The 8,928-nt window shown below is 37.8% G+C and overlaps 1 long non-coding RNA gene across 1 annotated transcript; it reads right to left on the bottom strand.

Annotated features, from left to right (window-relative positions):
* Positions 1 to 2,144: 2,144 nt before the first annotated feature.
* On the bottom strand, positions 2,145 to 8,111 carry LOC309628736. Its single transcript, XR_014244684.1, has 2 exons — positions 5,036 to 8,111; positions 2,145 to 4,996 (listed from the first exon to the last, which is right to left on the bottom strand). It is a non-coding gene; the product is annotated as an uncharacterized lncRNA (long non-coding RNA).
* Positions 8,112 to 8,928: the final 817 nt, after the last annotated feature.

Here is an 8,928-nt window from a genome sequence, read left to right as displayed (position 1 = left end):
TGTAAAGCTTTTAATTTCTCTGTCGAATCTGAATGAGATCCTTGCTGGGTAGAGTAATCTTGGTTGTAGGTTTTTCCCTTTCATCACTTTAAATATGTCCTGCCACTCCCTTCTGGCTTGCAGAGTTTCTGGTGAAAGTTCAGCTCTTAATCTTATGGGGATTCCCTTGTATATTATTTGTTGTTTTTCCCTTGCTGCTTTTAATATTTTTTCTTTGTATTTAATTTTTCATAGTTTGATTAGTATGTGTCTTGGCGTGTTTCTCCTTGGATTTATCCAAGGAACTCTCTGTGCTTCCTGGACTTGATTAACTATGTCCTTTCCCATATTATGGAAGTTTTCAACTATAATCTCTTCAAATATTTTCTCAGTCCTTTTCTTTTTCTCTTCTTCTGGGACCCCTATAATTTGAATGTTGGTGCATTTAATGTTGTCTCAGAGGTCTCTGAGACTGTCCTCCATTCTTTTCATTCTTTTTTCTTTATTCTGCTCTGCAGTAATTAGTTCCACTATATTATCTTCCAGATCACTTATCCGTCCTTCTGCCTCAGTTATTCTGGTATTAATTCCTTCTAGAGAATTTTAAATTTCATTTATTGTGCTGTTCATCATTGTTTGTTTGCTCTTTCATTCTTTTAGGTCCTTGTTAAATGTTTCTTGTATTTTCTCCATTCTATTTCCAAGATTTTGTATCATCTTTACTATCATTCCTCTGAATTCTTTTTCAGGTAGACTGCCTATTTCCTCTTCATTTGTTTGGTCTGGTGCGTTTTTACCTTGCTCCTTCATCTGCTGCATATTTCTCTGTCTTCTCATTTTGTTTATCTTACTGTGTTTGGGGTCTTCTTTGTCAGCCTGCAGGTTTGTCGTTCCTGTTGTTTTTGGTGTCTGCCCCCAGTGGGTGTGGTTGGTTTAGTGGCTTGTGTAGGCTTCCTTTTAGAAGTGACTGGTGTCTGTGCTCTGGTGGGTGGGGCTGGATCTTGTCTTTCTGGTGTGCAGGGCCATGTCCATTGTTGTGTTTTGGGATGACTGTGATCTTAGTATGATTTTAGGCAGCCTCTCTCCTAATGGGAGGGGTTGCGTTCCTGTCTTGCTAGTTTTTTGGCGTGGGGCCTCCAGCACTGGAGCTTGCTTGCCGTTGGGTGGAGCTGGGTCTTAGTGTTGAGACAGAGATCTCTGGGAGAGCTCTCACCGATTGATATTACGTGGGGCCAGGAGGTGTGGTGGTCCAATGTCCTGAACTCAGCTTTCCCACCTCAGTGGCTCAGGCTTGACTGGAGCACCAAGGGTGGAGCACCAAGACCGGAGCACCAAGACCGGAGCACCAAGACCTCGTCAGCCACGCGGCTGGGGTAGATGCCACTGGATGGACACTTGTGAGAAGAGCTCAGAATTATCAAGAAAGTGGTCATTGGCAAGTGAAACCACAAGAGAAGAGACCCGTGCTATGCCTGGTCCTGCTGAGCAATTTTCAGACTTCAGCTCATTCTGACAACAGAGCGACTGGGTCAGCCATGCGAGGCAGGACGGGGTCTGTGAGGTGGGTGGGGCTCTGCCGTTACATGGCCTGAGGGGCCCGGTCGAAGTCTCGGGGAAGGCCGACAGCGGCCAGGTCTCCGGCCTCCTGCGGCTGCGGCCTCTTTAGGGTCTCCCTCCCCGTTCCAAGTTGCTCTCACCCCTGCTTTGGCGGCCGTGCCTTTACCCTGAGCTTCTTCACCAGGCTAGCGCTCCCTGAGGCTCCTCAGCTTCTTAATGGTAAACAGGGATAAGAAGAGGAACCATCTGGTCAGATTATCATAACCATTAAATGTTAACATGTGTAAATAGAATGGTAACGCCCATGATACAGTTTCAGTTCATGTTAGCTTTACTTATTATTCCCTAACTTTCTTCTGGCAATTTAGTAGCCAAAGTAGAAGGCACAGCATCTGGCATGGTCTATTAGGAATTGTCTACTTAGCTCAGGAAGAGAATTCACAAGAATTGATTTATAAAATGTTGGAGTTTTACAACAATGCTGCAAATGATTTTCACATATGATGTAGATATCCTATATTATGATGTAGATAACATATGATGTAGATATCCTATATTATAATTTAATATTATAATTATGGAGAAGGTATATCATATCTTTGCTTAAGTTTTTTTAAATTAATTAATTAATTTATATTTTATTTTTGGCTGCGTTGGGTCTTTGGTGCTGTGCGCGGGCTTTCTCTAGTTGCGGTGAGCGGGGGTTACTCTTTGTTGTGGTGCACGGGCTTCTCATTGCAGTGGCTTCTCTTGTTGTGGAGCATGGGCTCTAGGCATGTGGGCTTCAGTAGTTGTGGCACGCAGGGTCTAGAGCACAGGCTCAGTAGTTGTGGCTCACAGACTCAGTTGCTTTGCGGCATGTGGAATCTTCCTGGACCAGGGCTTGAACCCGTGTCCCCTGCATTGGCAGGCGGATTCTTAACCACCGTGCCATCAGGGAAGCCCCTTAAGTTTTAATATGTACTGGTTAAATATAATTTAAGGAATTAAGATCTGTCATAAGCTAAACTACAGTAACACAGTCTTGATGGCAAAAAGAAGTACATATTAGAGGTCTTTCTCTAAAAACTGTATTTGAGATACTGATCAAAATTTGGCTAGAGGAAGGTATGGAATTTTTTAGATATGAAACATTGATGAAGACTTAGAGGAAAGCTGTCAGGGAGCTCATAAATTGGAGAAAGATCATGTTTCACTGAAGTCAACAGTGATGGTGTGACTATGTGACTAATATTTCTCATTTTACTGGGTGCAGAAATAAGAGACAAATGAAAGAGAGAGATAGCGAGAGAGACCTGGAAGGAATTTTATATTTTTCATCATAAACTGTAGGATCTAGCTATAAATCACACTTTTTAAGGCGATCATATGTTGGCTGAAAGTGCTTGCCAGGTGTCTGAACACACAGATACAGAGAAGCCAGATAAACTCTGGGAAACTCGTTTTCCAAATTAAGAGATTCGCCATGAATTTGAATTAGTTAAGCCAGAGGAAATAAACAGGATTTGACTCAGCAGTGATTCAGAAATGTTAAAGGTTAGTAACTGAGATAACTACACCTAGGTAATAATGTAGATGATACTGGATGTTTGAGTGTAATGTTCTTTAAAATTTGTATTTTTGTTATTTTGGGAAAAACATCAACTAAATGAAAATAATACTCTATTACATTTTCTTGGGTTTAGTTACGTCTGTCTATAGGAAACAGCTTTTTGGATAGGAAGGCTGTGTTCAACGGAATGAACAGCTCCATGAATAAACAAGTAAGAGATCTTGCACTTGCCTTGAAGCAGTGCTGGCCAATGGTTAAATGCACCTGAGTCGAATGGCCTGGATCTACGTCCTACTGCAAGGCAATGAGTTAAAGGGACACTTCTAACTTCACTAATGATATATTTATAAAGCTAAGCGTAAGATATACACAATTTTGTACATGTCATAATTGTGATGATCTCTTCCTATTTAATAGAAGTTTGAAGCACATATGGCCATTTAGGTATGGAGCTTATTTTAAAATCATGTGATATGTTAAAAGTATTGTGTAGTTTCACACCAGGCAGTAAGGTAGACCCCAGACATTGCCATGGCAAGGAGTCTGAAAGCTTTTCCTCACTTTATTATCTCATTCTTCTTTCCATCTCCTACCAAAAGACTAAGTTTTACAAGAGGGACCAAGCTGAATTCTAATTAAATGAGGTGGTATATAAAAAGCACATAACCCGGAGCCTGGCACACAGAAAATGATCACTGGACATTTTTTTTGCTCTTACTGTTACCATCAGTGGTAGAGATATTTATGTTTGCAATATATTGGATGCTTTGCTGGGTCATTTATAATTATTATCACATCTACACCTCAAAAGAACAATGAGAAATAGGTGACATTTCTCAGGGGGCTCAGAAAAGTTCAGGAATTTGTTCTCGAGGGTAGGGGGTAGAGCCAGCATTTAAGCCAGATTGGTCCAATACTGGAGTCCTTTCCTCCACACCTCTTAGTCACTCTCCTGCTGATTTCTGGAATTCCAAAGGAGGCTAAGTGGACTTTAGTATGAGGGAGCCATGGAAAACTATTCTTCTGTTCAACCTCTGGTTTCCAGGTTTTATATTTGAATAACTTGATTAATAAGCTGGAATTCACATTATATATATCAATACTTCTATTTGGCCCAAAGGCAAGTATATACTTTCATTAAAGTAAATTCTCATATATCAGATTATATCTTTCTTGGAATTTCATTATAAAATTGGTAATCTGTTCAGTAAATATTCTGACCACATGATTTAATATACATCACATTGAAACAGCGACAAAACTGTAAACAGCAACTATTTAAGAGGCAAATTGAATACATTTTGATTAACAAGTTAAAAACTTATTGATGTAAATCCTAGACATTTTGATTTGAAACAAAGCTTAAAAGTCTAAAACAGTTTTCCAACAAAGGCTAAAACAATTCAAACGTTGGAATTGTCTTGAGGAGTTTGACAGGACATCGCAACAAAACCACGCGGGAGACCCTCCTCCATAGTGTATGTTTTCACTGTCAGAGAATAGGCATTGTTTGGAAGCTCCCCCAGGTAATTCTAATGGGCAGTCAGGGCTGACACTCTGGTCTAAAGGAAAAGCAGGAGCACATAATTGAACAGGACCATAAATATTTGATGAAATGAATTAAGTACATGGGGCTAAAAACCAAAATCAATGCCCACATCTGTCCAGCATCCATTAAAGAATCTTCCTTTGATCTTGAAACCTCTTCAGGTGCTATTGCCTTCCCTCAGATACTTGTCTCTAAAGAGCAGAGGCTGCTCCCGTCCTATTTCCTCACTTTTAAATGCATCTCAAGTCAGCAGCCACCATCTCCACCCTCCTGAACCTGAACTGAGCTTCCACCACTAATTGATTTAATATATATTAATATGTCATCAGTACATTATATATAATAATAAAATATAAATACTAATAATAATTTTTATATATAAAAATAAAATATAATACTAACATGATATAATCAAAACATAATACATAATAATATCAATATATATTGAACACCTACCCGAAAACTGCTATGGGTCAAAAGCTGTGCTATTTTAATGCCTTACTTTTTAGGGATTGATACGATTATAGAGCTGAATAAAGCTTTGGACACCACCTTATCCTTTGGTTCTCAAGTTAGTTGTTTGCTTCTTTTTTAAAGCAACACATCCCTGTATTTGGGAAGCTTATTTGAAATGTCAATAATGAAAGAGAGGGTGGAGTTGCTTTGTTTGCGTGGTGATGGTGGCAGATGGACAGCTGTGTCGGATTGCTGTGTCCTGCCCACCTTTTCAGCCGCCTTCCCCTCAGAGCTAGCCCTTGGAGGTTTATACAGATCCTCTGTCTCGCTGAGAAGCACAGTTTAAAAATCACCCATCTAGTCTTGATCCCTTTCAGACAGAACACAGGGCATGCCTACTGCCTTCAGGAAGCTTCTAGGTTTTGTAAATAAAGATACCTATCAGTGGTAAAACGTTATAGCTCAAGAGCTCACATTTATATTATGTTTATTATGTGCCAGGCACATTTCTAAGTATGTCACAGGTTGCAACTTACTTAGTCTTCACAACAGTATTGTGATTGCGGTTATTACTACACTCACTTTATGGTTGAGGACATAGAAGCAGGAGACATTACGTCACTTGCTGGTGTCACACAGCCAGGGAGTGCAGATAAGAGTCATGCTTTTAATCACCAGTCCCCTGCCTGATACATACATGGTGTGTATCCGGTAACCTACACGGCATATATACTATATCTTTGTGCAAATATATTACTTAACCAATAGATCTTTAGAAGTAATGGCTTATCATGTTGTAGACACTGGAGATACAGCACTGAATAAGAAAGAAAATGTACCTGCCCTCATGGACCTCATGTAGAAAGACAGACAACACATCTGTAATAAATAAGGAAATAAGATGATTGGGGTAGGAATGATGCTATTAAGAATGTACCGCAGGGTAAAGCTGTAAGAGTGACTGGGGGGAGGGTACATTCTACCTCATACAGACTTACTAGACCTCGCTGCTCAAAGGGTGTCAGCAGCTGGGAGCATCAGTGTCACTTGAGAGTTGGTTGGAAAGACAGAATCTTGGCAACCACCCAGACCTACCCCAGAATCAGAATCTGCACTTCTACAAGCTCCCCAGGTGACTCATGTGCACAGTTAAGCTTGAGAGCACTGAGAAACAGAGAAAAGGTTTCTGTTGCTTAGTGGTCAGGATTCATTTTCCCCCCACCCCTCCCATTCACACACACACACACACACACACACACACACACACACACACACACACTCTGATTATGTGTATATAAGTGAATAATATAGATTTTGCATTTTGAAATATCATTTTATAATATAAAAACATTCCTACTCTATTTGCAATGTATTCTCAGAAACTTCATCATCTAAAAACAATATTTTGTCACAGGACTAATGATATAATTGGGGGTTATATTGCTGATTCAACATGAAACGATTCATAGCTCTGACTAAAAACATCATAAAAGAAAAGCTGTAAGTAAAATTTCTATATCCCCCTTTAAAATAGGCAATTTAATGCTTCAACTCCAATTAAATGAATAAAAACATAACATTAATTATATGAAGAACTTCAATTTGCTGCAAAAATATGCAGTATATAAAAATATGACTCCAATATAAATTTGCTCTAAATTAGTATGCCAATTTTAAGCATTATTTAAACATTTAGTTAGATGACTGTGTTTGCATTTTGAAGGGAAGATTCATAATTTTCCAGATCACTTTAAAAAAAATCCAATTTTATTTATGCTTATACAACCTTTTTTTTCCTGAGGAAATTCCCTATAACAAGTAATATTCAGAATCATACCAATTACCTTAGGGTTTTAAGAAATGACTACTCAGAATATGGAATCATTATTTCAGGAAAGGTTTGTGACACGTTTCTTATCAAAATCATTTATAAAACTGAAAACTACCCAACATTCCTCTTCTTTGCACTGCCCAGCCCTCAGTTTCCTCCAAGCTTTCGTATAGAAAAAGACAAAAGCCACTGGGCGGAAAGAAGTACAACGTACACATGTCATTTGAAGGTCAGCTGAATGGTCATCAGTGAAGGGGAACCCCCTCATCCCTGTTTACCCAGGACTTTCCCTTGTTTAGCACTGACTGTCCCAAATGCCAGGAACCCTCTCAGTCCCTGGAAAACTGGAACACTTGGTCACTCTAGGTCACTAAAAACCAATTAAAAAAAAAACTAAAAATGCATTTCAACACAACAATCACGGAATTGTGAGCACAATAGTGTACTTTATTTTGCTACTTTCAGTGAAAACTCCAAAAGATAGTTAAAATTCAACGACATCACATAGTATCAAATGTCAATTTAATAGTATCAAATGAATAGAAGGGATATCTGGGAAAAAATATAGAAATTGCTATCCCCTTCTTCTTCCCTTTCTCAATATTGTGGTGTAGCCTGTTTGAGAGAAAGAGAAGAAAAGAAAGTAGAAGAATAAGCCTTACTTTCATTATTCACCAGAACACTGGGCTCCAAAATAGAGGTAAAGTAAGAAAATATTAGAGATTCCAGTTTTATTCATTTAATTTGCCTAAAACTGAAAAATATAAACTCAGCTTTACTCATATGTAATATACAGATTAATAACACAGAAGTTCCTGTCTTAATTTTTGCCAAAGTAATTAAAAGATGTATTAAAAGATGGCACGCATAATTCAAGCAATATAGTTTCATTGACTTTTCCTGTAAAGATAAATGGTAGTTAGAATAACGCTATATAGCACAGATTTTTGACAAATAAACACAGTTAATCTGTCTCTTCAAAGTAAATATGACATGTCAATATTAAGAAAGTATTTATTTTTCAAAAGAAACATGTGGTATGCAAAAAATCTTTTGAAACGGTTTGAAAACATTTCCAATATGAAATCCAAAAATGGATATTGAGATCATGCAAGAAAATCCAAGACATACCCACCACTTATAACTGTGCTTCTTAAACTGAGATATATATATATATATATATATATATATATATATATATATATATACTTATGAATATGCTAGTAAGAGCAGATTAACACAAGATAAATGTGTCACATAATTTTGGGTTATCAATTGTACTCAAAGATCAGTGATAAAAATATTACTTTATATTGTAACAAAATGATTATATTTTGGAGTAATGACAAAACATTACAATGAAATATTAAACTTCAAATGAATTTTGAAGTTTGTAGCAAGTCCCCAGCCTTGATAAGGAGAGTTGGGAAGGAGGTGTAAGGGGGACTAACTGCAAGTTCCAGTTCTTGTAGCATCAGGGGTACATTCACAAAAAAGTCTGACGTTTACTATCGCCCTATAAGGAGCTGTCATGACATTTATATAATATCTTGGAATTGCTTTCTAATTGTTTTAGATATGATTTTTCTTCTCATTTAGATTGTGTTCTTCTCCAGGACAGGGCTATATTTCTCATTTGTATTTAAGGATAGTACTACGGTTATAGTAGCTTTTAATTAAAAAAAAGAAAGGAAAAGTCTTGAATAGCTGTTGAATGTTTTATGTGTTACTAGTGGGCATATAAATAGAAGTTATCACTTTGGAAAATGGACTGGCATTATCTCTTAATGCTGAATATTCATATATCAGGTGACCTGGCAAATCTACCCTTAGGAATATATCCAAGAGAAACTCTTGCCAATGTATGATGGGCAAGGTAAGAACACCCTGTAAGAATGTTCATAGCAGTATTGTTCACAATAGCAAAAACCTGGAAAGAACTCCAATGCCAAACAACTGGAGAGTGGATTAAAGAACTATTGTATAACCACACAGTAGAATATT

Source organism: Balaenoptera borealis (genome assembly GCF_965194805.1).
Source record: "Balaenoptera borealis genome assembly, chromosome: 5".
NCBI classification, from domain to species: domain Eukaryota; kingdom Metazoa; phylum Chordata; class Mammalia; order Artiodactyla; family Balaenopteridae; genus Balaenoptera; species Balaenoptera borealis.
The sequence above is the reverse complement of the archived record's forward strand: the minus strand, read 5'-3'. Positions and strand labels throughout refer to the sequence as shown.